We start from the raw sequence: 26334 nt of genomic DNA on the forward strand, positions 1-26334 counted from the left end.
CCAGCACTGCTGCTCTGCTGCTGTAGAGCAGAGAGTTAAACCAGGACACGCTCCTGAGCAGGACAGATGCTATAAGAAAATGGCAAAGCAAAATGTGGCTGAAACTCTGTACTCCTCCAAAACAGTTGGTTGTCTTTGCTTTGCTGGTCAGTTACTATCCATGACATTTCCAATAATTGCAGAAACAGAGACTTTAAAGGTGATGGAGTCCATTATCAACAAAGAATTGCCAGGGATGGCAGCACACCAGTCCAGCTTTGCAAAATCCCTCTTGTAACAACACTTGAAGAGAATGGCTTAAAAAATCCCACCTCATTTTAAGGAAGTCCACAACAGATCTGTCAATTAGGAAAACAGATAGGATGCTTGTCTTCTTTATGGCTGCAAGTGACCAGATTTTTCAAACGGCACTGATGCAAATGTGAATACCAGCACTATCAGTCACAGAGCTCCTCCACTGTACAGCATCTGAGGACCTCACACGTAGCTGTGCAATTTGCCAGTAAAATCCCAGTGGTTGAGCTAGAAAGATACTATGGTTTCCTGGGAGAGTTCATCCAACAGAAAATATGTCTCTTGCTTGGTGTATATGCATTTTTTAGGACAAAGGTAATTTTTTTTTTTTTATAGACTGCATCAGGATGAAGCCAAAATGGGACTTGGATCTTCAGGCATTATTTAGATTCCTAAGCTCAAAACGGCAACCTGAAAACTCCCTAAAGGTACATCACTTGGTTCCTTTGAACTCCCCAAGCTCCTCCGCTTTTTGCTTTGCTTGCTCAGCTGTTCCATGAAAAACGCTTAAACAACCCTGGAGTTGCGGCTGGAACTCAGGTCTCCTTCCACTGGCAAAGGCACTTTTTACAAGGCCCCAGATTTTTTTCCTCCTCCTCATCCAATGACTCTTATATTCTTATTAGGAGACCAGTAAAACTAACTCCAGCACTGGAAAATGCACCCACTGCAGAGCAACCAGTTCCCTGGGCAGACATCTTTCTTGGAAAGAAGGAGACTTGGGTCTGAATCCTCCCAGGCAGAAGGGAAAACTCAATCTGGGTCTCCCAACACCCTGGCTGAGCACTTGGACACAAAGCTGCTATGTAAGAAGGGGTTACTTTGGGGAATCTGACCTACAATGAGAATCAAGTCTTCAGTCCTTTTCTAAAAATGACCATCTCTTTGATAGCACCATTGTTCAGATGCGGCCATCACCAGAGACGGTTTGCAATGCACAAGGCAGATCTCTGCTTGTACTAAATTAGAGCAATTGAGACTGGAAAGTTTAAAATCCCTACTCCTAATTGCTTATTTAACTTGCTTGTTAAATTTGATTTTATACTTGTGTGCCAAAGGATCTCCTTGTTATAGACTTCTAAAAAAATCTAATAATATATAGTGTTTTAATATTGGGTTCATTCAACTTTTGTTACTCTATTTAGAGGACCTTATTATACTTTTATTGCTATTAAATAACTTTATTCTCCTTATGATTATTTTACAGGGCTCTAGATAGCTGATCTGGATGCTGTCTTATTAACTGTACCAGGTGGTAGAAATGCCAATTATCCTCTTTAATATCCGTAATTCAGACTACATCGCAAGGCTGACCTCAGCATCTCTGATGCCCCAGGAGGAACTACATTATATCACTGAGTGAGGGGTCAGAGATGAGAGAGCTTTTGGCAAGGGACTTTCACTGTGCAGATGAAAGCATACTGATTAAAAATGGTGCTTTCTGCATAACGTTGCTTTTCTCACACTTTCCAAACCCACAAGAGGCTGCTTTCTAAAGACGGGTAAAATGATCCCTGTATGGTTTATGTAATTGCTGCTTAGTTTTAGGATTTGTCAGGACGAAAGATACTGTAGTATAGTCAGGCTTCAGGACAGGTTGTTCAGCATCCAAAAGTAATTGGTACCGAGAAAGAATAAAAAGATGGTGAGATGCCTCTAGGCTGCTCTAAATTGGGCTTCAGAATCTGTATATGGGATTTACACAGTCTCTATCAGCTTAGTTCCCAAACACTTTTTATAGTGTTAATACATTTGTCCTCACAAATCCCCAGGAGGTAAGAATTTTAAAAAGCAAACAAATCAAGAAGTCAGAGCACACTGGCTGAGAATGAAACCCTAAGCACTGTGAGTGCCTGTGCTCTCCCCACCTCATTTGAGGTGTTTCAAAGAGCAGAGGTAGGTCTGAAAATCAGGTCCCTTCAAAGTATTTTATTTGTAAGCCTCGGCAGCTGAACCGCTTCCCTTTGTCCCTCACACTTCCATAAACAGATGTAAATCCCAGCCAAAGACCCTACAGGCCATCTGTGGTGGGGCGGAGAATGAAATGTTTGCGTCCCAAACCAGAGGCCCCTTACCCCTTCCTCCCATAGCTCCACGCAGGATGTCCCGGCAGCCCGGCCACTCGTTCTGAAGGGTGTCACACCACTGGAAGCCCCAGGGCAAGTAAGGAAGAATCATCCCCAAGATGTCCCCAACATCCGTTGCTTCTCCAAGAACAAGAAATACGAGGACAGCTTTCTGAAAGTCCTCAGCCCCAGCATAGACATGAGATGTAGACTATTTTCACAAGTGTTCAGCATGCAATCTACTGAGCTCTTTTGAAAATCTGGACCTTATTTAGGTGAATAAATGAGAGCCAAGCTCTTTTCAGAAAAGAGGGTTTAATAGGAAAGTCTGCTGCCTCTTATTCTTAGGCCCCCGAGTAAGTGGTGTGGGTTGTGGTGGGAGCGGCTGGTGCATGGCCGGTGACTCGCTTTGTCATTCCAGGAGATCCTATGGGTTGCTAAAATGGCCATGAAAAGCCAACAGAAAATTGTGCACAAACAGAGCAGACAGCAACAAATCAGCTTCATGCTAGAGCAAACGCTCAGGGAAAATGTTTGCATGGGTCTAGTGTGAACTGGTTAAAAGTCAAACCCAAGAGCTGGTCTCCTGGCAGCTAAATCCATATTACAAAATCCCATTGCCTTAGTTCACTTCAGAATTGTCTCAGCTACTCATTCCTATATCAGTGGGAAATTTGGAAGTGACTTTGGATTTGCAGTTTCCTTTTGATAAATGTATTAAAAATACCAATATAACAGCTTTTTATATCATAATAAAAATACATGGAGGATTAAATCCTGCCTAACTCTTGCTGACTTGGAAGCAAGTTTGCATGCTTTCCTCACATCCAGATTCGATTACACTAACTCTTAATATACAACTTTGCCAGAAATGTTTTTATTAGAAGAAATTGCACTTAGTCCAGAATGTGGCAGAAGGAATGATCTCTGGCATGCGCGGTAACAGGCCCTTTTCACCAATCTGAGATCTCTACATGGGTTTCTAATTTCAGCTGGAATTGAATTGAAAAATTGGGTTTTGGATCTGCAAGAAATTGGACATGATTATAGGTAATGCTGGACTTTGGAAGTCTTGGACAAAATCTTTGGCCAATAGGCTTTTTGCATTATATCCCTCAGCTGAGAAGCTCTCTGCCAGACTGTACTCACATTCACTCTTGATTTGCCTCCTCTTGTTCTTAGTGTGTATTTTATTCCTTAAAACAACTTCTCAAAACCCTTTCTTTCCCAAAATAATTTAGCTGCATCTGGAATTGTACTATCCCAAACCTTTTTAAAAAGTATTGATAATTTTGAGAAGGGCTTTAAAATAGCAGCTGTGAAAGATAATGCATAGATGAAAAGGGATTGAACAGTTGACGGTCTTGTTTCTTTTTTATTGGCTCACTTTGTAGTACTACTACTGATTGACTACTTAATCAATCAGCCTGACATATTTCCAAAGTGTCTTTTTATACCAGTACCTTTGGTATTATTAATAGCCAACATAAAGTGAACTAATAATGGTTTCAACAGTAAATGATGATTAGTGCATTCACCCTTCTGTCAGGTTTATAACTTTAAATAAAAAGTACTTGAATCATTCCCGTTGCCTTGCTGGAAGTCAGCAAAAGCCGAGGGATTGTATCTCCATGCATCTGCGTAGTGACTCCCCATGTCTTCCCTGGGGCCCATGGACAGATGTACACTACCACTAAAAGGAGAGAGCTGTGATGTGAGACTAGAATTAACGCGGGGCAGGACTGACAGCCGTCCAATTCTGGTGGTTTGACTCAATTCTACACCACTGAAGACTCTGAGGAGCACAGGCTGCAGGATCTGTAAGTAATTGCAAGAATCATGTTGGGAGTTGAGATTAAAATGAAGGACAGACTGAGGTTTCTGAAACCAGCCGAGAAAGCCTAGGTCTCAATCCTTCAAGACTCCCAAGGCAGTCAGAAGACACTTCAATTACGTGATCAATACAGTTTCAAAGAAAGCGCAAAAGCCACAGTGACTCTGAGGGCAAAAACATTATTTGAAGGGTAAAATGAAATCCTGTTGAAGAAGAATATGAGACCTCTGCTCTACAGAAACCAGTCAATGCCTCCTCAGTCTCCTACCTGTTAAGTTTAGAAACATTTGAAGACATCTGAAATGGAAGTGCAAAGACAATAAGCAAGCACCCCGCAGTTTCCCAGATCCCTCGGAAACTATACAGCAGGACAGAGGATCACCTGCGATGAATTCATCCTGGTGAGGCAAAGCAGGTGTCTGAAACATTGCGTTGCTTGCTGCAAAATCATGGAACTCCTGTCACGCAGAACAACGCTGACAACTGTTTTGTACCCTCCTTAATAGGCTGTTGTTTCCTTGGACAGATTAATGAATTTTTTCTTTTTCACTTAGAAAACTCTGGAGCCAGTAACCCAAGAGAGACATTAGACTGAGATGGCTGCAGGGATAAGTACATAACCTACCCTGTCTTTACCAATTAAGGTAATATTTCATAATTACAGCACAACCATCAGAGAAGATGAAGGAGCAAGAGCAATGAACCCTATTGATATTTATTTGCTATTCAGAGAAAAGGCTGATTTATTAAACCAAATATTTCAGTGGCAAGTTTTAGCCATGCTGCTGTTTTAGAAGAAAATCAAGATGTAATTGATGAATATATTCCAGAATGCCCTCTAACGTGATTAAGGTACCCACCTCCATGTGGAAAGCCTAGACTTGATTCAAGGCCAGAACAAAGAAAAGAGGGACCCTGAATTTGAATCATCTCAATCCAAGCCACCGGACAGTGATGGTTTGGGAGGGTTGTGATTACATCCCTCCCATCTCCCCTGTCCTGAAAATGTTAGTTTTAAATCTGAGAAAAAAGGAAAACAAACATTAGAAACTAAAAAAAAAAAAGAAAAGAAAAAAGAAAAAAAGATTTTTTTGTTGAATTGAGTTCTTATTTTCTGGCCAACTGCAACAAAAACATTGTAGAAGTACATGAGCAAAGCCCAGACTTTCCAGGCTGGAACACGGAGCTGGGCCATCACAAATCAAGGCTATCACAGTCGCGTCCCTCCTGCAGCAGACAACTGCAGTCATTTAATCACTTGCAGACATCTGTCACTCTCTATCCTAAGAAACACTGTGATTTTCAGCAATTAGGTAATGTCATTGTGGTATAATGCAGAAGGGTGCTATCAGCAGGAATAACTCCTCAGAGTAAATATAAGCTTGAGAGGGAGGGGAAATTTAGTTGATAAGGTTGGAAAAAGGCAAACTGGTAAAGAAGGGCTTTTCTCTGGTGTGCAAAGTCCTCTGGCTCTGGATTCCCTATTCTACCTTTTTTCCGTTCTGTCTACCAGAGAAGTAGAGTCTTTGTGACAGACCGCACATCTAGAACAACCAGCTCCATCAGACACACCACTCTAAACCAGTCCCACCAAGTCCTTGCACAGCAGAACAGCCAAAAAGAGGGACACAGCCTTGGTCATGCCCCAGAGGGGTCTGCTGAGGTTTTGAACAAAGCAAGAGTCTGTGGAACTTCCACCAAAATTCAAGTGTCGGGGTGCCAGCTGTTCCAGGTTCCTTGAAATACCCCCCCTAGTACAAACATTTCAAAGTACTCTTCCCTTCACAGTTAATTTCTCTTGCCCAGAGCGAGTCCCCAGCTACATTTTATGGACTAGAGGTTTAAGGGTAGACACATCCAACGGAATGATAAAACACGTCCCTCCCAAGGTGTCCCTAATTCCCTGCGTTTACAGAATGAGGACACTGCAGGTTTTTATTGCTGATGAACTCCAAGAGCAAGAAATTTTCTCTGTACTTATTGAGAATGATAAAGATGCAAGTGTGATTATTAATGTGCATCTCATGCATTTGCAATTATGCAAATGCACATGCAAATGAAGCACAACCTTTGGGCTCCTGTCATGTTGCCAATGCTTCCCTCTGTGGCACAAATTTTGGGTAACACTCCTTGCTTTAATATCAGGTCTTACACTCAGGGCCCTGATGCTGTAGAATTCTGAGCATCTCTCCGCCAGCCATTAACGGCAAGGGGCTCCCTTCGTCTTCAGTGGGGCCCCGAGGCTCTTCAGACCATTCCCAAGTCTCAAAACTTATCTGGGGCAGGTCAGGAGGAACCAACCTCACCACTCGCAGGCGAGTCTTTGAAGTAAACCACAGATACATGAAGGAAGGCAGTGAGCAGTGCCCCAGTTTGCCGGGTCTGTAATCATTCAAGTGACTGTTTAACACCGTGGCTCACAGTGGAGCTAGAGAGTTTCCCCACCTTTCTGTTTAATTAAAGTGCAAAATGTAATTGGTAATTTGTTTGGAGGTTCTCTTGGGATGCTGAAGTGCAGACCTGCTAAGGGAGCCACGGCGACGCAGTGCGTGCGCCGAGGTGGATCTCACCCTCAGCACCTCGCGGCGTGCTGCCTGGGGCGTTCAGACGCAGCTCTCCTTCCCAGCCACCCGGCCCCGCTAGACCTGCTGCAACAGAATCAACCCATCTCTGAAAGGAAGGAAGGAATCCGCGGCTTTCATTTCTCTCCGGCTGTGCACGCCTTGAAAATCTTGATAAATGAAGGGGTTATGCACTGCCTACAAGACTGCTGACTGTACATCCAAGTTACCGTACTTCCACCACCCCGGTGGGGGGAACCCAGCTGGGACAGACCATGACCCCCCAACATCTGAGCACCAACAGGGCCGGGAGCGTGGACGGAGCCTGGAGCAGCACACTGCCCTCTCTTCCACTCTTTAAGCAGGAGCCCAGGTAGACCTGACACAGGGATCCCAAGGCATCACGCTGCAGGTACAATAGGCATGGAAGCCCACTGTTTCTTCCAAAAGTTGTACAATGCACAAAGAAGCTAACAACTATCTCTTCTTAGGCAGAAACAAGAACTCTGACTTACAGCCACCCCTCTGGCTCAGTGGCTGCTCCTGAACAGGGGCAAGTGGAGAATGCCAGGAACAAAGGGAGAATAAGGAGCAAGGAGGCACATGATGTGCTGGGTATTTTTCCCTGCAATGCAGTCTGTGCCCTGCATTCCCTCTCCTCAAGAGATGTTGAAATCCAACCTTGATTTGAATCCCATCAAAAAGTGCTAAATAAAACTCCCAGATCACAAATGTGCGCAGAGAAAAGCATTGCATGGGAGTACTTGCAAGGCAAGGTGACTACTGCCAAGCAGTCTCTGTATGAGTCTCCTACACATCCAGCTCCTGAGGATCATCCCCCAGAAGGGAAACTTTTTTTTTTAATTAAGGGAAGACAGGGTAAAAAAAAAAAAAAAATCAAGAATCAAAACAGGGGTTAAATACAAAAAGGCCTAAAAAATTTAACTGAGCAAACATTTGGCAGAATATTTTTAAACTTTCTTTGGTGACTCTGGGACTGCAAGTGTGGGTGGAGGTGGAGTGTAAGCCCTGAAGAAATCCTTTCCCAGCCAGTTATCTGCAAGGCAATGTCAGCGTGCAGAGTTTTCTACTGTGCTAAGGACAGCAAGGGACTTCAAGTCCCAGCCAAGGCCAGGAAGGATTGTGCAAGCATCTTCCGGACTGCTCTCGTTGCCCCTCTCAGCACAGCAGTGGTGGACCAGTCTCCTAATTCTGTGGGGTCAGAAGCATGCAAAAAGTTTGTTTTTAAAGGGACCTGCATCTGTGAGGAGCTCGGCTCCCAAAATATCCTCCATGCTCATGCCTGGTTCCCAACTCATGCATTTTCCAGAGGTGGAAAACTTGCTTTGCTTCTTTTGAGCCTGTAAAGCCATTCCTCCCCTCACAGTGCTGGGGTGTCCGGAAGGAATCTGCCCTGCTCCCCCCATCACACCAACTCAGGTAAGAAAACCAAATCAGCAGTGGCAAGCAGAAGGAGCTAATCCACATCCTTTGCATAATCCTCCTGATCGTTCACCTTCTATTCTATTCTGCAATTCAGAGCGAGGGCTGTGCAATCCCTGCCCGATCACAACTCCTTTCTCCTGCTCTCCACGGGCCTGGTGTGCTGGGTGATGCACAGGTTTGGGGAAGGAGAAAAATGGAGAAAAGTGAGCCAGGACTAAAGCAGCCCTTCTCACAGCAAAAACCAGACACACTGCTGCAAACTGCTCTCATTTAGCCAGGATGGTGTCTTCCTCAGCTATGCAAAAGAGTTGAAAGGAGAACACCGTGCACCAGCCAAAATTCTTCATGTAACAGGATGTCATCACAAAGGCAAGAGACATCAGAAATGTGCCAGATGACACCAGAATTTGACCTCTGAAGTGCTGCTGCGTTGGAACGCATCCCTCAAGATAGCCCCTTGGATCAACGTAGACCAGTGTGCGTTGAGAAAGTTGTTGTAGGTTGAAATTCAGAAGAAACTGGCTCCGTCTGCTGATATACTTTGTTGAGTCTACACTTCACAAAAAATGCAGTGGCACCATTCAAAGCATGAGCAACATAATTCATCATCAGCAAGATACCGTATATGCTCAAGTAATGGACACAATGTTACCCTCAACAGCCCAGGTGCAGCAGTTGTGCATGCCTGCTTAAAAATGTCAGAAATCTATTGCTTGCTATAAATCAGGACTGACGATTCTATAGAGGAAAATATCTTACTATTACCCTGACCATCTGGGTACCCATGTCTATTCCAACTCCTGTTTTGCCTGGGTCCCTTAGAAATATATCACAATTAGTAGAGAAAATACAGGACCAAAAAAAATCAAAACAACAACAAAAACACTGCAGATTTTCAAAGCAATTACAGGTCTAATTCTCAAGCACTTACATGTCATTGTCTGAACTAGGTTTTCAAATAATTTCAGCAACAGAACCAGCAGATTTTTAGCCCCATGCAACTAACTCCATTAGTTGACCCATTTTTCTTGTCCGAACAAATGGGAGAGAGTGCTGAAATCATGAAGAAATACAGATGGTTTCAAAATCTGGGGCTGGGAAATGCTGAACATCTTTTCATCAAAGTTGTCCTTTTACAATTTCTGATAGAAAAAATCAGAACATTGCACTGAAACGATCTTCGTTGTGTCTGAGACATGTTTGATCCCACCCGAACCCCAACACCCTCTCAGGAGACAGGTTGGATGGATGCTCGCTCACACACCACCCAAGGGGGATGCTCGGCTCCCCACTGGGACGGCGCCTCGCCTAACCGGCACTGCCGCGCGGGCGTCGCTGGAGCAAGGGAGAACTCCAGCAACTGGAACAATGGCGACTCCAGCTCTGCAGCTCTTCCACGTTCACTTTCAGAAAGGAAAAGTAAGGAGCCTGGGAGGATGCATTACCGCAGGCATAGATTCCTCCATATGCATGTGAACTCAAGTAACCTCTTATTCATCCAGGCCCTAAAATAGGAAGGCATAGTTCTGGACAAGCATATTGATCTGGATTCCTGTAACTATCCCTTTGAAACACAAATAAACTATTGTTAAAAAAAAGCCAACAGATCTCAGTGTGTGCTCTGGTTCCTTTGCAATGTGTACTATCTGACTACAATCCATCTTGGCAGTGGAACAGCTACGCAGACGTTCTTCTGAGCCAGCTCTAATGCAAAGGGATGCCAAGTATGTCTTCCCTTTTGTATTTACAGTAACAGCTTCAGCTTTCCCCACCGCTGGGAGTGCTGTTGTGGATCAGCTGGCAAAAATACACTTATCTGAAAGGACCACTGCAATTCCACTTGAAGCTGAACTGTTTTGCAGGGGTTGTCGGCGGGGACCTTCTCCCACATTAATCTATAGTGAGTGATGCTGCGGTGCTGCGGCCGGCATGAGGCTGTCTCTGCCTCCTCCCGGGCTGGACGACCTGCTGACAGACCGCTGGCCTCCTCCGCTCGGCTCTCACACCGCTCGGCTCTCACACCGCTCGGCTTTTGCAGGGAGGCTCCCTCGGGTCTGCCTGAGCCGTGCCAGGAACACCAGGGTGATGCGTGATGGAAGAGGGGCTGCGGATGTACCAGTGTGCGGCCGTACTGGTGTGCAGACATACCAGTGTGTGGACATACTGGTGTGTGGACTTACCGGTGTGCAGACGGTTGTGTCGAGCAGTGCCGAAGGCCCGGCGGCACTATGCTGCCTCCAGGAGCCACCAAGGAGCGGGTGAGGACACGGGATGCCCACACAGAATTCCCTCCTGGGGGAGCAGGAGACAGCACAGGAAGGATTTAGTGAGCAACCCACACACGGGGATGGTCCATGGCAGTAATATTTGCCAACTGTAGGGCTGCCTCGTGCTGCAAAGCCAAACCAAGGCGTCTCTGACTGCCTCCAACCCCAGAGCTGCCAGCGCAGCACTGGGAGAGAGACAGACAGGCCATGCGCTTCCACGAAGACTGCCAGTATCTGAGTAACAGAAAGTTTTGCTGCTGATGAGCTTAACTACACTCAAAACAAGAGCTAGAGACCACTTTTCCGCCGCCTTGCGCTGTGGGTAGACCCCCAGGTGTCAGCACTGCCCTAAGCAAAGCATCTAACAGGGCGCAGACAACAGGCCGACGAGCAGGGTGCTGAGCAGGACTACAATTGCCATTTCTCACTCAACATAGACGAGCAAATCTGCTCTGTATTTTGAGGGCACCCACCACTCCACTTATCTTTTCTGAGCTCTTACACATGCACGACAGCCTGGATGCCAAGGCCTGACCATCCATGTCCTTTTCTGCACTTATATGAACGAATGAGACAAATCCCGCAGCAGCATGAGCAGGGCTTACCGCAGCCCTGTTGTATTCTTCCTCTTTGCCACATCTGCCCAGTTTAGTTTTACATTCTCTCTTAAAATAGACAGGGAATGCATTGAGGATTCATAGAACCAGACCCACGTAGGTTGGAAAAGACCTCTAAGATCATCTGGTCCATCCTCAAACTGAGCACTGCCAAGTTCTCCTTGACACAGGAGCTGAAGGAAGGAGAAATTTTTTTGTCTTTCTGGGATATATTCCTGGGTGTCAAAGCTCTAACAGGTCGGATGGGGCCTTGAGCAACATGGCCTAATGGGAGGTGTCCCTGCCCATGGCAGGGGGTTGGAATTGGATGATCTTTAAGGGCGCTTCCAACCCAAACCATTCCGTGATTCTGTGACTGTACAACATGAGGCAATCACTGAAGTCTGTGCAAAGGAATTGCAGGGAGCAATTTCCCAGTGGTAACAGCGAGCACAGCTCAGAGGAGTTTGGAGCACTGTAAATGTGAGACCAGAGCCCATGTCCTCTCCCTTGGAACAGGGCACAGCGACCCCGTGGCTGCCCTGTTGTGGTATAGAATAATGCTCAGATTTTGCCACAAAGCAAAAAGCCTCGCTAGGGGTTCAGAAGGACTTTTTGTTGTTGTTCTTTTAAGGTGGTAATTCATGTAAACAAACCACCCCCCACAACCATTTAACGTATAACGTATTATACCATTATCCTAATTTATATTTTGTTAAGCCTTAGGGGATTTAGCTGAGAACGCAGATCCATTGCAGCAAGTGCTGTAACAACACACAGTAGAAAGCAGTCCCTGCTTCAATGAATTTACAGTCTGAACAGACAAAAGACAGGAGAAAGGAAGAATTATTCTCCAGGCCCCACCAAAACAGCCAATAAACTTGCCCCCACTTCCTGCTGACTTGTGCTCCAGAACGTCAGCTTTCATTAAAAAAAGCAACAACAACAAAAGACATTTCTAGCTCCTGTGGTTGTAAAAAGACTCTTGAAGACACGCTAAATCAATGCAATCACATTTACCCAGCTATGCAGATGACTTTGGAACGAGACATAGCCATTCATCTCTGACAGGGCCCGAATAATTACAAGTTTCTGCAGCCACAGAGTTCTCCATTTCAGTGCAGCTTCTTTCAGTCCTTATAGCCCTGCCTTCCTTTGTCCTACCTGAAATTGTGACCTGTCCTCCTGCTTTCTGGCCCCAAACCCATGTTACTGTGCAGCTTTCTGGTGCTATTACAGGCAGCTACAAGTTCTGGGTTCCTGAACTGGCATCCTTCTTACATTCAGCAGGAGGAGAAGCATTGCACGGTTATGAGATGGGAGTCTGAAGGGAGCTGCACTGGAGCCCAGGCCCAGAGGAACAGGCCAAGGTGAACAAACAGAGGAAGAAACAAACCAAAACCAACTACCACCATCCACAGCAAAACCTCCTCCCCAAAGTGTATGCTCATGAAACAGCCACAGCCTGGGGGACATGGGGAATTTCATGGGAAGGCAACAAGCCACCTTTACTGCATCGTTTATGTTTGTACCACCAAACACGTGAATCACTCATAAGCATCCTCGCTGCAAGAAAACTGTTGGTGTGGCTTTGAACAGGATGCCCATGAGCATCCTCACTGCACAGACAAAAAGAGCTCACGTGACTTCGAAGTCAGCGTTTGACCAAAACCAGATCTTCCTGAGTGGAACCAGCAGTGCATCCACTACGTCATCTTTTTGCAACAGGACATGGTGCATGCTGGTAAACCTTCCCACCTGTGTGGTTACACACAGGGAAAGCACAACGGGTCTTCAACAACAACAACAAAACACGCCTGTCTCCTCCTCTCGTCTTGAAAGGACACAGCCAGTCAAGGTGATGATGGGAACACTGCATACTTGGGAACATGCTGGAGCTTTCACCACCTGCTGGCATTCTCGAGACAGATCTAGCTCTGAAAACTTCACCTCCCCTGCCAGCAGGAAATAAATCTTGTGGTTTTAGAGTTGGAGAGTGAATCCATATTCAGTTAGGAATTTATGGTGACTTTATGGATCCCACAAATGCTTCACTACCACCATTTTCTGGAAACTGTACAATTCCTGCAGTTCATTCACTGCATTCAATTGCCTTTTTTCAGGGAAGCACTTCTAATTGCTTTTTTACAGATATGGGTTTCTGTAAAGAATAGAACATGGTTCATATCGTATAAAATGTTACCATAGCCTTTTCAACTATATATAGCTTTTATAGCTAGTTTTAATTTCCCCAGAGTATTCATCCCAAAGGGTCAAATCCATCCCTCGTGTAACTCCAATGGCTTCACACCAGAGTGTATTTTACGCAACAATCACAGCGCTACAATTCAAGCAACATTTTCTCGTACCATTTCTTCCATCTCACAAGGGCCCTTTCCTTTCAGCTGCAATGAAATGTATGGCAGTAAGCAAATACCTGTGCAGTCTGCACTGATTTACAGATTTCCAAGCACTGTTACCATCCCTTACGTCCCCATGGCTGTTTGTTTGTTGTTGGGTGGGTATATTTTGTTTTTAATATCGCAATGGATTGTTCCACTCTTTCCCTGGGAAACAGTTGTACGCATTTCTGCAACACAGGCACTGCAAAGCCAGTATCAATTTTCTTCCTTTATATTAGCCCCTCTGGTACCTTTACATTAACCCGGAATGAATCACTGGCCTCCCAGTCATTTCTTGCTACACGCAGTTTTGAGAAATGGCATAACTCACATTTCAGAGAAGGCCTGGTTTCCGCAGACGTGCTCCTCAACTGCCAAATAGCTGGTGCAACGGCTCATGCTTCCTCTGCGCACACATCCACCGGACGCCCAGACAGCCCCTGGCAACTTCTCCACTGTTTCTCCGAGCTCTGCTCTCGCTTGCCGGCACAGAAACCCCACAACAGCTGGTGCAGCACACCCAGGGAAGAGCGAGGTGACTCCAGTCGTCCCACCAGTTTTATCTGTCCCACCAAACAGGGGCAGCTCGTGCTATCAGTTTTTGTGGCCAGCTCCGTGTCCTTCTATCCAAACTGTTCATCTTTTTCCTGAACCGACTCCGTTGCCCTGTACAGAAAGAGAAAACGCGCATGCTTACTCTGAATGCTTTGCAATGCCCTGAGCAGAAATAAGCTCCGTACCAAAACCGAAACAGACAAAAAAAAGCACACACAAGCAGAGCCAACATTTAACTGTCCATCCATGGCAAACTCTACGCGAGCTAATAATATAAAGGAGCCTGTAAGTATGTGTTGGACCGGTGAAATGTGAGTTGTGTTCAAGGCTGGGCCAGACTCAGATGGATGAGAGAGTCTTTAACCCATCGGAAAATCCAATGCTCAGCGTATCCTTCACAGTGTTTAGGGAAATAGGGGAATACAAGGGACATGTTTGTGACCTGGGGGTTTGAGTCCTGCCTGATGCAGCAATGTACGCTCTCTTCACAGGGGACCCAGAGCAGACAAAAGTACCTGATGGTCAAGCCTGAATATTTGTCTTATTCCTCTGCATTTCCACTCTGGAAAGACCCATGTCAGATTTGCTGACTTCAGCGTCTCTGCTGAGCCCTTCTAACTCGCTAAGGGAACAGTAGCAGCACCGGAGAGACACCAAGAGACCCAAAGGCTGAGGGGCATCTAAAAAGTGCGCTGCCATGTGCCAGAAAAAAAATGAAAGGAAACTAAAGTAATTATTTAAGGAGCAATAAAAACAGTGAAAAGAACTAATTTTAAATAATAGGGCCTAGAAGGGAAAAGACACATTATTTTTTTTTTTTACATCTTCCTGGTCAGAATTCTCCTGTCTTCATCAGCCATGCCCTCCACGCTCAGAAGTGTTGTTGTCCTCAGTTTATTCAAGAGAAACTGGGGCATAACAGAAGTTGTTTTTGAGAGGTCATGCAAGGTTTGTATGGCAGAGCAAGAATAAAATATTTACAGCATTAAACATCCAGTCCTTTTCTCCTTAAGGCACCGGCAGGCTGAGAGGTATTGACTTCTTACAGCAAATCTGTCTTGACAACTACAGTAAATCCGTCTCACGACAAGGGTGTTAGCATCAGCCCACTACAGTACATGACATAAATCTATCCCTTACAGTTTGAGGAACAGGTGTAGATTTGGGTATTAAAAGCATGGAAACCTCCTGTTATAAAACCCCAAACCTCATGAAACACATCTGTTTCATTTGGGGTCTGAGGTCCAGATAGCTGAGGTTCACAAAAACTTTGGTTGGGGTTAGTTCAGTTCAGAAAATTTGGTTTGGAAAACACAAGACAGAGATTCACAGAGCACAGTTTTGGTCCGTACATTGACACGAATTTTTTATTGCCTTTGGACAACTGATCTCTTGACCATCACATCCGAGTAGGTGCCATCAGGTCTCCTTAGCTTGTAGGTTCTTCATGGTGAAGACCATCTCTACAGGAATACACAGTGCCTGAAGACCTCAAGCCCTGAATAACATCTGGAAGTCCGATTGCTTAAAACACAGCTTAAAATGCCATCAGACACACTCTGATAGCCTGCACAACTCCAGTATTAGCTAAGGTTTGATTTGTTTGCTTTCTCCGTGACAATTCTGGCTGGGATCCCATGGAATACGCCCAAGGTCTGCCGATGATGGGGAGCCAGCATGAAGTGCAAAACCCCAAATCCCTCAGTCCGTGCTGGTGCCACAAACTCCCTGAAGCCGCAGAGCCCACCTCGCCTACACTGCTTACGGTCACAGGCGATGCACGTCCAGGGGGTGGCTACGAAACAAAGCCGAGCATACTTAAAAATGAACGTGTTAACTAGTAATTCAAGCTGCATTAAAAGGCCAGTGTGAGCTCTCCATTGGTAATACACTGCATACATTTGTCAACCAAACACAAATCCATTTGAATAGATTTCTTGTGGCCTGTTATTTATGAGGGGAAAATATCCCCTGGTCTCTGGGCTGATGAGAGCCCATGCTTTCCTTTTTAATCTTAACTGCCTATTATTAGCAGCCCCGGTTATAGAATGCCCCTCTGCCTTATATATATATTCCAAGTACCCCCAGTTTTCCACTCGGCATGGGTATGCGGCAGGGGAAGACACAGAGCACTCAATTACTGGCATTTCAATGTGCCTTTTGCAGTACACTCCTACACTTGGGATAATCTAATTACACAGGGCAGAAACCTCACCCAACCATATATTTTCCTTAGACCCTGTTGCCACCAGTTACTTTTACTCCTCATTGAAACAGAGTCCCCCTCTTTTTTTATTTCCTTCTTCTTTTTTTTTTTTCCACATCGTTAAAAATTTATTATTTAGACTGATGATGACATCATCTGGAAAGGGACCCAGGCTGTGGTCATCAGGGCCTTTTTCTGCATTACAGAGAAGCAGTTTCTCCTCTCTCCCTTGCAGATCATTAATTTTTAAAATAGAGCTTTGCTTTAAATATATACAGCTCATTTTGCTTTCGGCTGATGAGTCAGAGGAGCTGTCTTTCACCCAGGTCGGGTGCCCCCCATGCCATGCTTCCTGCCCAAACCAGCAGCATGTTCCCTGATGGAGCCCCGGCTCCAGGCCTCTGCAAGGAACAGGGAGGGATTTTCTGCGTAAATAACCAAATAATTGCATTTGCATCCACCCAGCTTTGTTCCCCCGTCCATCCTGAAATGGCCTGGCCCTGCAGGTCCTCCTCAGGCCTAGGAGCTCATGGGCTTTGCCCTCAGATGTTTAAGGGAAGACTCTATAAGATAGCTTTTCCACGAGGAAATTGAGCAGTAGCATGGGCACAACTCACCACACCACGCTGAGCTTTTACGGTAACTACCCCATGAATCCTGCACCACCCCTGTGAGAGCTGTGGTTTCCTCTCCACAGAAGGCCAGAAGTCAGGTGTCTGGGTTGTCTGTAGAATTACCCAAGGGATTAACAAAGCAAACACTAACCGTGGGCATTCACTGCTTCTGTCCTAGACCTGCAGGGCTCGATCATCTAGGTGGAGAGAGCAGGTATGTGTGTGGGAGCAGCCCAGCTCTGCAGGAGGACTTGCAGCGGGACCAGCACCCGAGGTGGCACCCAGAGCCCTCGGAGAGACGTTGATGCATTGAGAGATGTAGAGCAACGGGAACAGGCACCTCGCTGAAGGATCCTGGATGGAGCAGGTGGAGCCTGGCAAGGGGGGAGCTGCAGAAATGTGCCCGAGGAGTCCTTGCTTGCAGGAACACCTCTGTCTCTGCAGACCCCTTCGCCCAGACCTCACCTCATTGGGAATGGATCTGGGTAGTGCAGTTCTGCATTCACCCACTTAAACTTTAATCCAGCCCTAAATCAAAGGGCAGTAGTTGCAAAATGTATTACCTGAGGGTGGGACCGTGATTTTTCTCAGCTGAGCGTATTTCTTCATCCCTGAGCATGCACAAACATTTGCAAGCGTTTCTCTTACTGAAGGCAGTATCTTTCTGCTTGCTAGTTCCCTCAGATAAAATAGGTTTTATCACCCCCATACATATCTGGGTATTCACAGAAGCATATGGGAGCGCAATGGATGTGCCACCTTGGAAACACTTTAACATGACATTGTAATTTAGGAGGAAGGGAAAGGGCATGTCTTATCTGAATGAGGATGCAGGACACATTCAGAGAACGGGGATGTAAACACCACTTAATTTTAGATACCCATCTTAGCCTAAATTACAAGACTAATCTCTTGAGACTTCTTGTATATTTGTAGGAGAAAAAAAAAAAAGCGTACTTTCAGATGGCAAGTTAGAGAAGAAACTTAATTTAGATGCACTCTCCCTCCATTGACTAAATGGAGAAAGAAAGGGATGGAGGGAGCCTCCTAAATAAGCTGCAATCCTTATAAATAGCTGCAATCAGCACAGAGGAGAGTCGCTCAATAAGTGTCTGACCAGGGCAAGGTGTTGCTCATCCAGCACAGGAAGAGCTGCCATGGGTTCTTTAATGAGCACAAGTGGCTTCAGCTTTGGTTTTACATTTACTCCAAGCACAACACCAGTCCTCCAACTGGGCTGGGGCACGAGTTCAGGACAGGTCCACGAAGAACAGTGCTCACCATTCAATGGTCTCCAGCTATTACTTTCTTTAATGCCTTGTTTTTCACTGAATTTTCCACATCCTAGAACAAGCCCATCCCTTAGCTTATGAGCTCTCAGAAGCTACTGAAATCCTAGCATGGTATGCATGGATTCAGGTTTAAGAAAAAGAATATGACAGTCCTTTATAATGTCATTATATTTTCTATAGCTGTCTAGTCAACAGGAGGGCTGTCGAAGTTTGTACACAGAAAACAATGTCATGCAAAGCTTGTCAGAAGAATGTGAAAAAGTCAGAAGGATAAACTAGCTGTTATGTGGACTTGTGCTTTAACATTTTCTTGGATTCAGTGATGCAGTAACACAGTTCACCAAAATCCATCAGAGCAATCCACAGTGCCTTGCTCCCTCTCAAAATCATTGCCCTCCCCTCCAGCTCCTCGACCTGACCACTTGCAGGTCCAAAGCTCCTCCTTACCCTTCAAGCTTCCACAAGATAATCTATGGAGCACTGAGGAATCCTTCCTTCAGGGCTGAAAAAAAGCATAACAGACAGGAGGAGATGGAACAAAGAACAGAGGCAGGCGTCAAATACATTTCACTGCACCTACTTGGAGTCCTAACTCTAAGCAGTATTCTCCTGACACAATTTCTCTAAGGAATGGCGAGGGCTGAGAAAGAAGGGTAAAATGCTGTGTGGTAATAAATGGAAAAGAGCAGCCTGGAAGACAAACTCGGGGTGCAAGTAGGCTCTGTGCTATGGAAATATTTGAGGGGGGAAAAAATCTCCATTTCAAATTGCAGCAGAGAGCCTGCTTCAGAAGTCACTGCTTTATCTCCACCTCTCATTCTTCCACTCACTTCCGAAGCTCCAACCCTTTCCTAGCCCTCCCGTTGCCCCCATGGAGGACGGCCATGCCTCCCCACCGCTTCTTACGGTCCTGCGGGCACCCTCCTGTCCTCGGCCAGTGGCCTCCCAGCAGGCCTCAGCGTGCTGCTGGAGGACAGGACGGCTCTATACGCAGCAAAAAAGAAGTTAAAATGAATTAGATTACGGTCATATTAATTCAGGGCAGCCACCCAATCCTTTCATTAGCTTGATTCTCCTGCTACTGAAGCAATCTATAAATGTTATAAGCTTTAAATGCTTTCTGTACTTTAAGCTTCATAGGAGACTACTACTATTAACAGTTACACAAGTTGGGAGGAAAGGGGGATGCTATACAGGGTTATATATGAGCCTGTCACGGCCGTGAATACACAACGTTATGCTAAACATTCCCAGAACTCGGGACGAGGCTTCCAAACACTTCACATCAAACAGCTCCCAAGGTGACACCTCAGGCCGCGTTTCGAGAGCGGTCCCGGCCCCCCCAGCGCTGTGTGAAACCCCCCCGGGGCTGTGTGAAGCCCCCCCACCTTCCTGGCCATTTGCTGCCTCAGAAGGAAGCGCTACGGGACGGTGACCAGGCCTGGCACACCCAGCGACTCAGCCTAACCCTTCACGGCGCAGCCCAGACAACCACAGGCGTGCGGTTTGCACAAAGTCCCTTGAACTTCTGAACTCTACTTTTTTTTCTGTTAGGTGGGGAATTAAGTGGACTTAGTCACACAGAGCTTCAGTCAGGGGTCTTCGAAGCCCTGAGCTGGCAGCGATAACGCTTTGCGTGTATGTGCGGGGAGGCATTTCTGCCTCTCAGCCCTGAATACCACGTCCTGCTTCTCAATGAGAAAAAAAAAAAACAACAACAAAAAAACAGGACTGAGGGTAGCAGCCTTCATATGGCAATGAAATCACTTCTTCCTAATCACCATTGGAGCCTCAGCAGCAGGAGACCATCAGGTCACAACCTAATACCTTTTCCAGTCATAAATTTCTAGATATCTCCAGTAACAGGTCTGTTCTCCGTTTACTGGAGCTGGGCTTTTTTTGTTCATTTTTCTCAGAACAGCCTTATGGAAGAGTGGCTTCTTTACAGGCAGTACCCCGAATTTATAGAGCTTTATCCCTGCCACTGACTGACCATTAAATTCCGTATTTACATCTATAGCCAAATGGGTAAACAAGTACATACAGTAATTTCAAAAGTCAAATCTCCATTAACTTTTATGTAACTGAAGATGAGATGAAAGCACACAGGCATCGAGCCTAGCTTCGGGGTGCTTTCCAGGAATGAAACTATGCTGCTTTGTTACCTTCCATAAAGAGGATCAGGAGGAAAATTAGCATTAGTTTCACTCCCTTTTTATAAATGAAGAGTGTTTTTCTAAGCCAATGTTTTCCCGCTACCAATGCCTGTGTTACCTGCCTATGCCCGTTCTCAGCCTTCCACCTGCGCAACAGAAAGTTTCACAAAACCAGAATAGGATATGTTTCGTAACCAAAACACACAAGAGCAAAAGGGGAAAAAACAGAAGCACTTGCTCACAGTAATAGCTATTTTCCTTTCCTCTTAAAGCAACACAATGAAGCAATTACTGCACGCTATACTTCCCCGGGCTGCTGCAGCCAAAGCAATTGGCTGGGCGGTGCGGAGGGGGCTGGAGGTGTGGCAGAAGGACAAGAAACAACTCCTACCAGATATGATTCACTAACAACAAAAACATCCCCATGGTACCTCTTACTTTTCATAGGATGAGGACAGGTTTTCCACCAGCAGGCTTTTCCGATTAGAGGAATTTTTCTGTAATGGGATTGATGACATAGGTGTCAGTATGAAAATAGGAAGGACCTCAAAGGTTACGGCTAAGCTGGGAGTCTCCTTCCACCTGAACCGCTGCAGATTCTCAGAAAACTCCTTGTGGTCTCAGGAGGATGCACCAGATGGGAAACCCTCTAATTTACTTGAGAAAGGAGAACGCTTTCATGGGCAATTATCTCTCTGGAATTAAACCGAATGGAGATATATGAATAAACACAGACCGGCCCCCGTCAGGCGAGCCACCGTGTCTCGCACGCACACGCACCGTCTATTGCTGGACACGTGGAACGAGGAACTGACGGATGAGACCAAGGAACACAACATAAATTAGAAATAGATTAAAGAACATCATGTAACTGTGCTCTGTCTCCAGGCATCAAACTGTGTGAATCATCAGACCCACTTTATACATGTATATTCTAAAACATGGTTTTAGTTCTGATGGCCTTTGGCACACAGCTTTGGTATGAATGTGCCTGTAAACTTGCATTTGTTTTAACAGTATTAAAGGGGGAATTGGCAGCAACTTCTACATTTAGCTAGCTTGGCACTTTCTTTTATAAAGATTCTTTAAGTCTTTTTTTAGAAACTTAAAAAAATTATATGAGACACCCTCTATAAAATTAAATTGAAGGACAGGCATGTGGGAGAGAAATACTATTACGATTTTTCTCCATGTCAGCAGGCTCTAATAGCTCCATGATTTGCATTATAACACACGAGCGTTTGTAATTGTCTCTCGCAGAGATGAGCATTTGATGAGATGTAGCGCTGAGGTTAGGGGTGTCGGAGATGCCTGTCTGTTATCCCAGGGAAGCTTTCATAATAGGCAGGTTGTTGTACCTCAGTAGGGAGCCTAATGCCACAACACTGAATGCAGTTAAAGCTCATGTTGGTCTGACAAATGACTAAATTACAGTATAATACATTTGAAGCACTATTTCAATATAAAGTTACATGTTTGTCAGACTTTGACTCGCTCATGCTCCTTGCAGCTCGCAGTGTGCACAACCAGAGATGTGAGTGGTACGTCTCGCAGCCAGATTTTTTTCAACCATCAACCAGTGGGTAGCATTCCTGTAAACAATTAAGCAGATGACTTCTTCCCAACCAAAGCTGTACTACCACAGCAAGTGGAATGATCGTTTTACACCCAAAATGTGCTTTGGATGAATAAACAAAGAGAAGCATGAAACTAAAATACAAAATGTTAATATTGCCTGACTTTTTTTTTTTCCTTTTAATAGATAACAGAACAATGTCAAAAAGCATGAATAACAATTTAACTGCCCTTTCAAATGAATGAATCAGCCATAGGATAAGGGTCTATTAATTCCAGATTTCTAGTAATGCATAAAACCAGATCTAGATAGAATAATTCATAAAAGAGAAACAACACCCATGGCATTGGCAGGAACAGTGCGTGTTGTCAAAAATGGCAGGAAATTTCATAAAACTGCTACAATAAAATAGCTCATAATAAAGACTTTTATCTTATAAAAATACAAGAAAATACACTGAAACACAGAATTTAAAACTAAAAAATATCTTTTATGCCTACATTTATTTTCTATCCTTTCTGAAATTGTTTCCAAACTTGTTACAGTGAGGAGTTCGAGAGCGGAGGAAACAGGAAAACATTTTCTCACTTTTTTCCTTTCTCCAAATCTCATACACTTGATGGTATTTAGAGAAGAATGAGGAATTTGTATCAGCTCAGTCCATCAATTACAAACCAGTCAGTCTAACCTAAACTTGACATTTATCATTTGTGGCTATTCCACCCCAAAGCAAGTGTGAAAGACACAAAAGGTTCTCACTCAAACGAGTATGCGTCTTCTATACACTTGTTACTGCAAATGTGGTACCTTAACTGAGCAGCAAGAATCACACTCGCCTGTTAAAGCCATTTAAGAGCACGTTGCCCACTAATGTCGTATTGAAATGTAGCAATATTCAGTTCTGTCTTAAAAGATGTGCTGATTCATTGATGCTTATGCTTTCACTTCAATAGCAAATAGCTGAGTTTGTCTCAAATAAACACATACAAATAAATATGTCAATATATTATGTTTTGTGTACTTAATTTTCATGCCAATGGGAAAGAAGTTATAAGGAAAGTAGTTTGAGGATGGTCAAAGAGAATTGCAATTAATCTGCCAGAAAGAGTTATGGTAAATATTATTATTATGATTATTAATGATTTGTAAAGCACTGTAAATCTCCATGACAGTAATTATGATGCTTTGTATATATAAATTTGGCATTCTGCATATACAAGCACTTGGGCTTGAACTCTTCCTAGATCATTAGGAAATCAGAGGTCATATCATCGGTCACTTGAAAAGTAATTTCCTGCAGATTTGCAGGCAATGCTCAGATTTGCCCTCGCTGTAAAAAAGGTATTAATGATTTCTCTCCAGGCAAACAAGCTGAGATGGAGGCTGTGATTAGCAGCCTTTTAAGTACAGCGACCCAGAGCTGCAGGAGAGGGAGCGAGGCCGGAGCCCCTTCTGGGTCACCATCAGGAAAACGGGCTGGGTACGGTCTGCGGGACGGGGAAGTGGCAGGCGGAGGGCCCACGTTCTGAACATGCTGGTGGAGTTTCCAAAGATAAACTGAATCTGTAGAAAGCATTAATCTTCAGGGGCCTCCTCTTGGCTACATGTCACTTAATGTATTGAGAAAGGCGGTGGGATTGAAGTGATCTGTCGTTCTCATGCTAATCCTCCGTGTGGAGGAAACTCTCCAAGAGTGGGGTCTGCTTCTTCCAAACCCCCAGTTCTCAAGGCCTAGGCTCAGGTTTTTGGTAATCTGTGACTCCAGGTAGGGAATTCCCACAAAGCACGACTTGCTATTAAAAGAGGAGAGAGGCAGGTTCCTATCTCCTCTTGCAGGGGATCAATAACCTTTCTTCTGGCAGCGGTTCAGCTGCACTTGGTGCTCTGCCTTCTTTTTCGGTAGATTCCTCCTCTGGTGATAAGCAAATACGACATTACAAGTCAATTCCATCGAAGATTAAATCCAAGTCTCCTCTGCTCAGCCAAATAAGCAGTTTCTGCAGTCTAAATGCCAGACAGAAAAAATTCACCTATTCCGCCTCCCCTGCCTTTCATCCCAGCCAGGAGCACTGCTCCCCGTGTGCTTGCAGGAGCACCCATGGGAGCAGGGTGTGCTCGGGGGCCGGCAGCTTGCAGCCACCCAAGCGAGAACCGCTCCTGCGAAGATGTGCACGCTCGCAGGTTCATCTACCAGTGGTGTCTGCAAAACCAAGGAGGAGGATGGATACTGAATCTCCCCACTCTACACTGGCTAAACCAGGAGTGCCCACTCAGGCTGGGCTCTGACATGACATTATTCCTTGATCAAAAAAATACAAATCCTAAAACCGCTAGGTGGACTTTATCCACCATATTATGACTGAGTTCAATGGCCTTGCAAGTCCAAGCCTTGGAGTGATGGCTTTACGGGAACATCAAAAGCAGCGAGGGCCTGACCAACCCTCCTGGATGCGTGCACACTTCTCCTACAAGGAGCCGAAAGCGGCTGCAGGCGGCGTCCATTGGGAGCTTCCCAAAAGAGAACCCTTCCTGAATTATGAGCGGGCCCACACACGCACACACTCAACTTCACAGTCCATTGCTTTCCCAGGAGCGGAGTCTGTGCTGTCTGCACCAAGGCAATATATCTCTTTATGGCCTGCCAGTGACTTTACAGAGAGATAAACAAAGCTTTTAAATCAAAAGGAGACGGAGCAGAAGAAAAAAGTTTGGCACCCCAGAACACAGGCTGCTATTTATTTTTTAACCCTTCACAACAAACAGGAAAGCAAGGAGTTTCTTGTGCAGAATCTGCCAGCTGACTGCCATGGGAGAAACTGGAAACCCAAGGGTGAGAATTGAAAGAATTCTCCTAAATTTTAAAATGTATGGCAAAATCTCTGTTCAGGGAAGCATGGGCCTATTTCCATTCAAATTAATCTGAGAAATGGATATGCCACTGAATTTACCTGTAGGACAAGCTGTCTTAAAGTACAACGTTTCTTGGTCTGCTAACCAAGGATGTGATGTGAGACTTCTTTGCCTCACCTACACAGACTGTCAGCTGCTGGGGACAGGACAAGGAGGAACATGTGCTTTAAGCATGTAGCACCACCAACAAGAACCTCATATGAATAACCACCAAATCATCACATATTGTCCTGAGCAGCTTTTAAACTGTGGTCATATAATAGCAAGCAGGACCTTAGCTCCATCAATGTCTGGATTTAATCATCTCAGAGTCGAGTGGAAAGTTGAGTTTTCAAAGGAATAAAAATGCAGAGCTGCTGTGAGTAGGAAAACATCAGGAGGACCCGAAGCATTCTGGTGACTCATTTCATTTAAAAGTTTCATCTTTTCCCCACCCCGTAACCTGTTTCATGGATCTGGGACATGGTTTGTATACGTGGTGCTGGGAGAAGGACTAAACAACATCCCCCCCTCTTCACAGAGAAACTGAAAACTCCTCTACCTTTTCACTGAATGTGAATGTGTTCAAGGCTTCCCTTCATTCCCTCCTAGAAAACTTCTGTTTGTACAGACATAAACTGCACTTGCATCTCAAGAACAAACCTAAATCTTGCCCAGAAGCTACTGCTGTACAACACTGAAAAGAAAGGTTGTGGGGACAGATTTCACAGCATCGGGTCATTCAACTTCAAGCAAAAAAAGAGGGTAAGAAAGGGCTTGGGGCTACCCATGCACTCACATAAGACAGGATCTGCTTTTTTCATACCCTCTAGACTAAGCTAGATACTTTCAAGTGTCCACACGAATGCTCTGAAAAGCCACAAATTTGTACATGCAGAACGGCTATCTGTGTGAGTATGCACAGGCCAGTACTTTGTCTCCAACTCCCTGTTTGCAGCCAGAAGTCTTGCAGCTACATGAAGGGATATTTTTTTAAAAGGCAAATTCTTTCACTAAAATGCGGGCCCATACCAACCAACGTTACATCCACCTTCCAAATCCTAGTCCAAGCCAAGCTGCTAAAAAAGGCTCACTTCAGGTCAGGCTCTTGCACAAGGTGATGTGCAAGAACTACAACAGAAACGAAAAATTACAAATTCTTTCCCACCTGCCCGGATGCTCAGAACTTTCCCTTGCTCCAACTGCACAGCAGCTGAGCCCACCAGCTTCAGCAGAGCTATTCCTGATTTACACCTACGTGGAAGTCAGAGGCCAGAAGCCCAAACTCAGTATAAAGAAGTATAAAGCTCCCTTGTCTGTGACCCTGAATCTCACCACAGCAATCCCAGCATCTCAGCACAAAAAGACACATTTCAGTATTTCTAGCTGCTTTCACAATTCTCCTCACCCATGACTCCGAGTGCATGAAAGCAACTACATATTCTTCTGATTTTTTTTTAATTATTATTTCTAGCATTTGTTTTTTTTTTTCCTTGTGATCACAGCTGAACTTCCTACTGGCCCAGAGGGAGCAGAGAGCAATAACTTTAAATGGCCTCGTAGATGTAGCCATGGCCTGA

At 45.0% G+C, this 26334-nt stretch overlaps 1 protein-coding gene across 8 annotated transcripts in view; it reads right to left on the reverse strand.

The window, feature by feature from the left end:
* PAPPA (pappalysin 1) overlaps positions 1–26334 on the reverse strand; it is a 370091-nt gene that overhangs the window by 228327 nt on the left and 115430 nt on the right. For 7 of the 8 annotated variants that reach the window (XM_080561611.1, XM_080561609.1, XM_080561610.1 and 4 more), the window contains one exon: positions 13798–14132. The gene's annotated coding sequence lies outside the window, so the exon portion shown is untranslated. Of the gene's footprint in view, positions 1–13797; positions 14133–18580; positions 18636–20727; positions 20927–26334 lie in introns of those variants that run through there. The other variant, XM_080561612.1, reaches the window with a different exon arrangement.

This window comes from Anser brachyrhynchus (assembly GCF_964034855.1).
Source record: "Anser brachyrhynchus genome assembly, chromosome: 19".
NCBI lineage: Eukaryota > Metazoa > Chordata > Aves > Anseriformes > Anatidae > Anser > Anser brachyrhynchus.